Raw genomic sequence first — 7,973 nt, 5'->3', positions numbered from 1 at the left:
GTCAAAGTTCCTCCACTGCTTCTGCCTCCTCAACCTCCTCTCGGTCTTCCACCTGCACCCAAAGCCTGTCTGGTCATGCCACAAGCTTTCTAACTGCGCAGAAGGGATCCTGCACACCTCCTTACTATGCTGGCAGTAGGGCTCAACGTCATCAGGCGGTTTTTACATTGAAATGTCTGGGAAATGTGAGTCACACAGCTGAGGAGTTGTGGTCAGCTCTGGAGAACCAATTTCATGAATGGTTGTCTCCACTGGACCTGAAACCAGGGAAGGCCGTGTGCGACAATGCTGCAAACCTGGGTGCGGCCCTTCGCCGGGGCAATGTCACACACGTGCCTTGTATGGCTCACGTGTTGAACCTGGTTGTCCAGCAATTTTTAGCCCACTGTCCCAGACTAGATGGCCTTCTGCAGAGGGCACGGTCGCTGTGTGCTCACTTCCGCCGTTCGCATCCCACAGCTCAGCGACTTACATCTCTACAGAAGTCGTTGGGCCTGCCACTTCACCGGCTAAAATGCGATGTGCCTACCCGGTGGAATTCAACTCTGCACATGTTGCAGCGACTGTGGCAGCACCGACAAGCCCTGGTGCAATACGTTCTGACGTATAGCCTGGGCCAACGAGATTCAGAGGTGGGGCAAATCACGCTGGAGGAGTGGTCTCAGATCAGGGACCTATGCACCCTTCTGCACAGTTTTGAAATGGCGACGAAGATGTTTAGTGCTGACGATGCCATTATCAGCATGACTATTCCGGTGATTTACATGCTGGAGCACATGTTAAACAGAATTCGGAGTCAGGTGGTGGCACAAGAGGAGGTGGAGGAAGTAGAGGAGGAGGAGTTGTATGCGGAAGGGCTAACATCTGCAAGGTCCAGACGGTCGGCAGCACCAAGGCGGCAGGCATGTGAGGGTGGGGGAGATGGTTTTACCAGGGCGCATGGTAGCAGCCAAACTAGTGAGGAAGGTGCAGGAGCCCAGGAAGAAGTGGAGGACGAACTGATGGAAGACTCATCAGATGAGGGAGACCTTGATCACATTTCTGTTGTGCGAGGTTGGGGGGAGAGGACAGAGGAAGGAAGCATGATTGTTACCTCGCCACCAACACAACAGGGACTTGGTGCTCCTGGATGCGCAACACACATGAGTGCCTTCTTGCTGCACTACCTGCAACATGACCCTCGAATTGTGAGAATTAGAAATAATCCTGACTACTGGGTTGCCACACTGTTAGATCCCCGGTACAAAAGTAAATTTGCAGAAATTATTCCTGCCATAGAAAGGGATGCACGCATGCAGGAGTATCAGCAGAGACTGTTGCAGAATCTTACATGTGCTTTTCCACAAAATACCAGTGGTGCACGTAGTGAATCTCACAGTTCCAACTTGCCAACCGTGGGACCGTCAAGTGTTCAGCACTCAAACCGTAACAGAACCACAGTATCTGCTGGTAACATCAATTTTGCGGAATCATTTCACCACTTTTTTAGCCCATCCTTTGCAAGGCCACAGGAGACAAGAAGTCTGACACATAGTCAACGCCTAGAGACGATGGTACAGGAGTATCTCCAAGTAAATATTGAAGCCACGACTGTGTCACTGGACCCTTGCTCTTTTTGGGCTTCCAATCTGGATAAATGGCCGGAGCTAGCCACTTACGCCTTGGAGATCTTGTCGTGCCCCGCAGCCAGCGTTCTGTCTGAACGTGTGTTCAGCGCTGCTGGTGGTGTGCTGACAGATAAGTGCACGCGGCTCTCCACTGATAATGTAGACAGACTCACGTTCATAAAGATGAACAAATCATGGATCCGAAACGACTTTTCTACCCCTGTGTCATCCTGGGGAGAGTAAAAGCTTGATGATTGGTTAAAATCACCCTACCAACCGTTTTAAGCTTTCAAATTACTAATCATGTTTATCTGTATCTTGACTGGAAAATAATTTGGGCTTTGTAGCAGTGTGCAGCACTGATCCTATTAGGCCATCTAGACTAAAGCTTCACCAGATTTAAAATTAAAAATAATTTTTAGCTGCATCTAGCCCGGAAAATAATTTTGGGGCTCCGAGATGCGCAAGGCACATAAGTGCCTTCTTGCTGCAGTACCTGCAGCATGACCCTCATATTGTCAGAATTCGAAGTAATCATGACTACTGGGTTGCCACACTCTTAGATCCCCCAAACTTTTCGATCAACCTTTTCATTTTAATAAAGACCAAAAAAATGGTCATTTTTGAAATTATAAGCATTAGCAGGTTGTTAGAAACTGAAATCAAACAGTTTTCAACTCAAAACTTTATTCTAGGTGATGTTACATTTTCACATAGGACCCCTTGTTCGAAAGGAGCTTCTGAACTCTCTCGTCCATTGAATTTGTCAGGTTTTGGATGGTTTCTGCTTCAATTGTTTTGCATGAGGACAGAATACCCTCCCAGAGCTGTTGCTTAGATGTGAACTGCCTCCCGCCATCATAGACACTCCTTTTAATGATGCTCCAAAGGTTCTGAATGGGGTAGAGGTCAGGGGAGCATGGGGGTCACACCATAAGTTTGTCCCCTTTTATGCCCATATCAGCCAGAGATGCAGATGTTTTATGTGCAGCATGAGATGGTGCATTATCATGCAGAAAAATGATCTTGCTGTGAAATACACGGTTCTTCTTCTTGAACCATGGCAGGAAGTGCTGTTTGAGAAAATCCACATACATTATGGAGTTCATCTTTAGCGCCTTCAGGGATCCTAAAGGGGCCGACAATCTCTCTCCCCATGATTCCAGCCCAAAACATTACTCCACCTCCTCCTTGTTGGCGCTGTAGCCGTGTTTGCGTGGGGTGTCCATCAACCAGCCATCCTCCACTCCATCCATCTGGACCATCGAGCGCTGCACGGCACTCATCCGTGAACAAAACAGTTTTGAAATCAGTCTTCATGTAATGTTTGGCCCACTGGAGCCGTTTCTGCTTGTGTGAAGTGGATAGAGGAGGTCGACAGGATGGCGCATGCACAGCTGCAAACCTCTGAAGGACCCTGCATCTTGTTGTTCGGGGGACGTTGGAGGCACAAGCAGCTTCAAAAACTTGTCTGCTGCTATGACAAGGCTTTTTTGCCGCTGCTCTTTCAACCTGACGTAATTGCCTGTAGGAAAGAGTCCTCAATTTGCCCTTATCAGCACGCACACGTGTGTACTGTGAATCAGCTACATACTTCTTGATTGGCAAGACACTTCATCCTGATCATCGCACAATGTTGATTGTAGTCATGCCTTGACCTAAACACTCCACAATTTGTTGCTTCTCAGCAGCCGACACATCCTTTTTCTTTCCCATTTTGGCAGAAAATGTAGGCTGCTTAATAATGTGAGAGAGCCTTCTTAAGTAGTCTTGCCTTTCATTGGACACACCTGCCAAACTAATTAGCACAGGTGTCTGCAATTGCTTACAGTGATATAAAGAGCCCTGACACACATCACCATCAATGAGTTTAACTGACAAACAAACAAATTCTTCCCTTATCACTCCTAAACACTTTTTGTATAATAATTTGGAACGCAGTGTACATGTGCTTTTCCACAAAACACCAGTGGTTCACGTAGTGAATCTTACAGTTCTAACTTGCCAACCGTGGTCTGTATGGAGTTGTTCAATAAAGGGCCCAAAATTAAGATAACATAGATGGGAGAGGTCTCTATGAATAGGAATTCCTAAGTATTTGATACCCTGTGAGGGCCAGGCAAAGGGAAAGTTGGACTGGATGGAATCCTATATGGATTTGGGGAGGGAGACATCGAGGGCCTCAGACTTCGCTGCATTGATTTTAAAATTTTACCATGTAACAAAGTGATCTATTTCAGCCATAACAGCATGGATGGATATATGTGATTGAGTGATATATACTAGGACATCATCAGCAAATAGAGAGCACTTGTACTCGGTGCCTCCCACCTCAATCCACCTAATATTGGGGTTATGGCGAATTGATGAGAGCAGGTGCTCCGTCACTAGGATGTATAAGAGAGGGGACAGAGGACATCACTGCCTTGTCCCATTGGTGATTGTGAAAGGTGATGAAAATGTTCTGACGCACCCCCTGGGCCTTGGGACACCCGGAGCCGGACCCTTTTTGGTGGATGCTGGTGGTTGTAGTCTTCGTGGCGGCGACCCAGTTCCGTGGCTCAGGGCGGTCAAACCAGTGGCGGAACTATTTATAAGGTTTTCATGTTTAAATGTCCGACTACGCCACCCGTGGATTGCGGTCAGAGTGAACCGCCGCTACAGGGCAGACCACTGAGGCTGGTGTTGTGGGTGCAGCAGAGCGTAGCATAACTCCCCACGGGAGGAGAATAGCCTCAGGGCAGTGTATGCGGAGGATGGGGGTGATGGTGCAGGGCAGCAGCAGTAACGACACGGAGTCAGTGATGCAGTTCAGGGCCTTTACTCACAGTTCTTATTATCCAGACCACGTCTGCAGGTAACGGCTGCCCAAGTCGTACTGTGCTCACCAGGTGAGGGGCTCAGACAACTCCCAGATAACTTTGGAGCACTTCACAGGACCCCCTTTGTGTGTCCTTTGTCTGGCCTTTCTTACCAACACTTCTGTCCGGCTGCCTCGGGCCTCCTCTTGGTAAACTTGGCGCCAGTTTCCCTGACCCTATGTGGTGCCTTCCTAGCGGGTGTAGTGAGGGGCTGCGCCACATAAAATGTCAGAGCCTCTGGTTTCTAGCTGAGGGTCGTTTCCTGCCTCCACTAGTTCGGGGACCGGTCTCCCCCTTTGGCCTGACCCCTCCACGCAGGTGGATTCGGGCGTGCGGTGGCGACTCGCCCGTCCGCACCCCTGGGATCCCTTCATTCCTCGTTCCTGGAGCCTTCTCCGCTCCTCTTCCTTCCTTCTCCCTCTTCCAGGCCTGGGCCTCTGTTACTAGGCCCACCTCCGGAGCAGAGCTCATGCAGAGCCCCTGCTCCCTGCCACTTCTGCTCAGACTTCTCTGCACTGAACTAAGATGGTGCCCACCTTTTATACTCCCTTCTCAATGCACCCAGGAACTGCTTCCTCCCTGCTCCTGCACTACAGGGTTCCCCTTCCTCAGTGTTCCCTCCCCCCACTCCAGCCAGGGACAGGGACTGTCGTGCCCATGTCAGGGGCATATTGGTCGCCCTGCCCCACGGCAATGTGGTGTAATTCATGCAGGTGTCGGGTCCTGATCCACACTCCATCCTTACCTGAGAGTGAGATATCACACCTCTGGGTGAGGTGCAATACGTCTGTAGCAACCGAGCCCTCAGGGTGCTACAGTTCCATTTATCTTCAGCCGAGGTGACGTATTGCGATACAGGGCCGTGATTTTGGCTATAAAAGGGTCCCCTAGACCCCTACCCCAAGCTTTTTAAGAGAATCATATATGGTGTGCCAGGAGACTCTATGGAATGCTTTCTCAGCATCCAACGAGAGTATCTAATTACAAATTTTTAACTGCATCTAGCCCAGGAAATACTTTGTGCCTAGTAGCAGTGTCTGCTAGTGAGCGGATTATCCCGGCTGTTAAGCAAGCTGCACCACCTGTAGTTTAGACACTTAATTTTTTCAAAGGAAATGCTTCGGGACCATGGGATACTTAGTGAAGAGCATCAGGAGGCACCCCAAGGCATAGGGGCTGGGACTGGCAGTAGGATGCCTTGCGGTGGACAGCCGAGCTCGATCCTTATAAAAGCTTTTTAACTGCAGCAGCTTTAGTGGACGCTACTGGAGCTGGAATTACCGCGGCTGCTGGCATGAGACTTGCCCTCCAATAGATCCTTGTAAATGGATTTAAAGTGTATTCATTCAAATTAGAGAGACAATTTAAATTAAAAAGCTTAGAGCTGCCTCCACCACAGGGGGGCTCGCTCGACCCACCAGCGGACAGGCACCAGTATTGGGAGAGGGGGGCTGGCCGTCAGGGTTTACCGCGGCTCTGGCACAAACCCGGCGACACGGAGGTGGCACGGGCAGGAGCGGACTGGCCGTGTCGGCTTCTCACTTTTTGGATTTTAGAAGGGCATGACATGCCTATATCTGTGTCTCCCCCTCCTTTTACTCCTCCACCTCTTTTATTTTCGCATGACTATATGTACTTGTCACTTTTCCATGTGTTAGTTATGTCTTCTGAGCAGTTTGTCAGCTTTTGGACACCTTTGAAGGTGTTTTCTATGTGTTTCTATGTGTTTTTGTTTGCCTGCCATTGGTTTTAATGGTGTTCGAAGGTGTTCGACGAACAGTTCGACGAACAGTTCGGCGAACACACGGGTTTTCGACGAACCGAACCGAACTCGAACACTACGGGGGTGGCTCAACACTAAATGGCACTCCTCATCCCTGTCCTAGTATGCATGGGCCCCTCATCCCCAATCCTGGTATACATGGTACCCACATCCCTATCCTGGTATTTATGGTACCCCTCATCCTGTCATGCATGGCACCCCTCATCCCAATTCTGGTATGTATGGCCTCCTCATAAAAGAAACCTGGTATGCATGGCATCCAATCCCTCATCCTAGTATGCATGGCACCCCTCATCCTCATACTGGTATGCATGGTACCCCTCATCCCTATTCTGGCATGCATGGCACCCCTCATCCCCAATCCTGGTATTCCAGGCTCCCTCATCCCCAATGCTGGTATGCATGGCTCCTTCATCCCCAATCCTGGTATGCATGGCACCCCTCATCCCCAATCCTTGTATGCATGGGTCCCTCATCCCCAATCCTGGTATGCATGGCTCCCTCATCCCCAATCCTGGTATGCATGGCACTCCTCATCCCCAATGCTTGTATGCATGGCTCCCTCATCCCGAATCCTGGTATGCATGGCTCCCTCATCCCCAATTCTGGTATGCATGGCACCCCTCATCCCCAATCCTGGTATGCATGGCTCCGTCATCTCTAATCCTGGTATGCATGGCACTCCTCATCCTTATCCTGGAATGCATGGCACTTCTCATCCCTTTCCTGGTATTCATGGCTCCCTCATCCCCAATCCTGGTTTGCATGGTACCCCTCACCCCTATCCTGGTATGTATGGTACCCCTCATCCTGGTATGCATGGTCCCCTCACCCCTCAATCTTGGTATGTGTGGTACCTTTCACACCACAATCCTAGTATGCATAGTCCCCTTATCCCGCAATCCTGGTATTCATGGTCCCCTCACCCCCCCAATCCTGTTATGCATGGTCTCCTCACCCCCCAATCCTGGCATATGTGGTACCCCTCATCCTGTTATGCATGGTCCCCTCACCCCCCAATCCTGGCATGTGTGGTACCCCTCATCCTGTTATGCATGATCCCCTCACCCTACAATCCTGGTATGCATGGTCCCCTCACCCCCCTAATCCTGGTATGCATGGTCCCCTCATCCCACAATCCTGGTATGTGTGGTACCCTACCATTCTGGTATGCATGGTCCCCTCACCCAACAATCCTGGTATATATGGTCCTCTCACCCCACAATTCTGGTATGCTTGGTACCCTTCATCCAACAAAACCTGGTATGCGTGGAACTCTCACCCCCCAATCCTGGTATGTGTGGCCCCCTCACCCCCAATCCTGGTATGTATGGCACCCCTCATCCCTTTCATGCTGTACACACATACAAAAAAATAAACACTTATACTCACCTTACTTCCCTGTGCTCCAACACTGCTGTGTCCTGTTCTGCCAGAGGCCGGGGGAGGAGTGTGGCACCGGAGTATGCGCGTGCCCATACCGCGCTATCTGACGCCCTTTTGCTGAAGACACACTGCAAATGTGTCTTCAATAAAATGGCGCCGGATAGCACTATGCGCATGCGCCGATCCGACGCATCACTCCTGCCCTGGTCTCTGGCGAAGAGAGGTGTCGCAGCAACGCTCCTCCAGGTCAGGTAAGTATGAAAGTATGGCGCCGGAGATCGCGGTATGCGTTCAGTATCTACGCATACAGTGATCTCTGGCGGCATACACTCCTCT

This window comes from Phyllobates terribilis, unplaced genomic scaffold (assembly GCF_046119375.1).
Source record: "Phyllobates terribilis strain yellow unplaced genomic scaffold, ASM4611937v1 Scaffold_4__5_contigs__length_816908805, whole genome shotgun sequence".
NCBI classification, from domain to species: Eukaryota; Metazoa; Chordata; class Amphibia; order Anura; family Dendrobatidae; genus Phyllobates; species Phyllobates terribilis.
The sequence above is the reverse complement of the archived record's forward strand: the minus strand, read 5'-3'. Positions refer to the sequence as shown.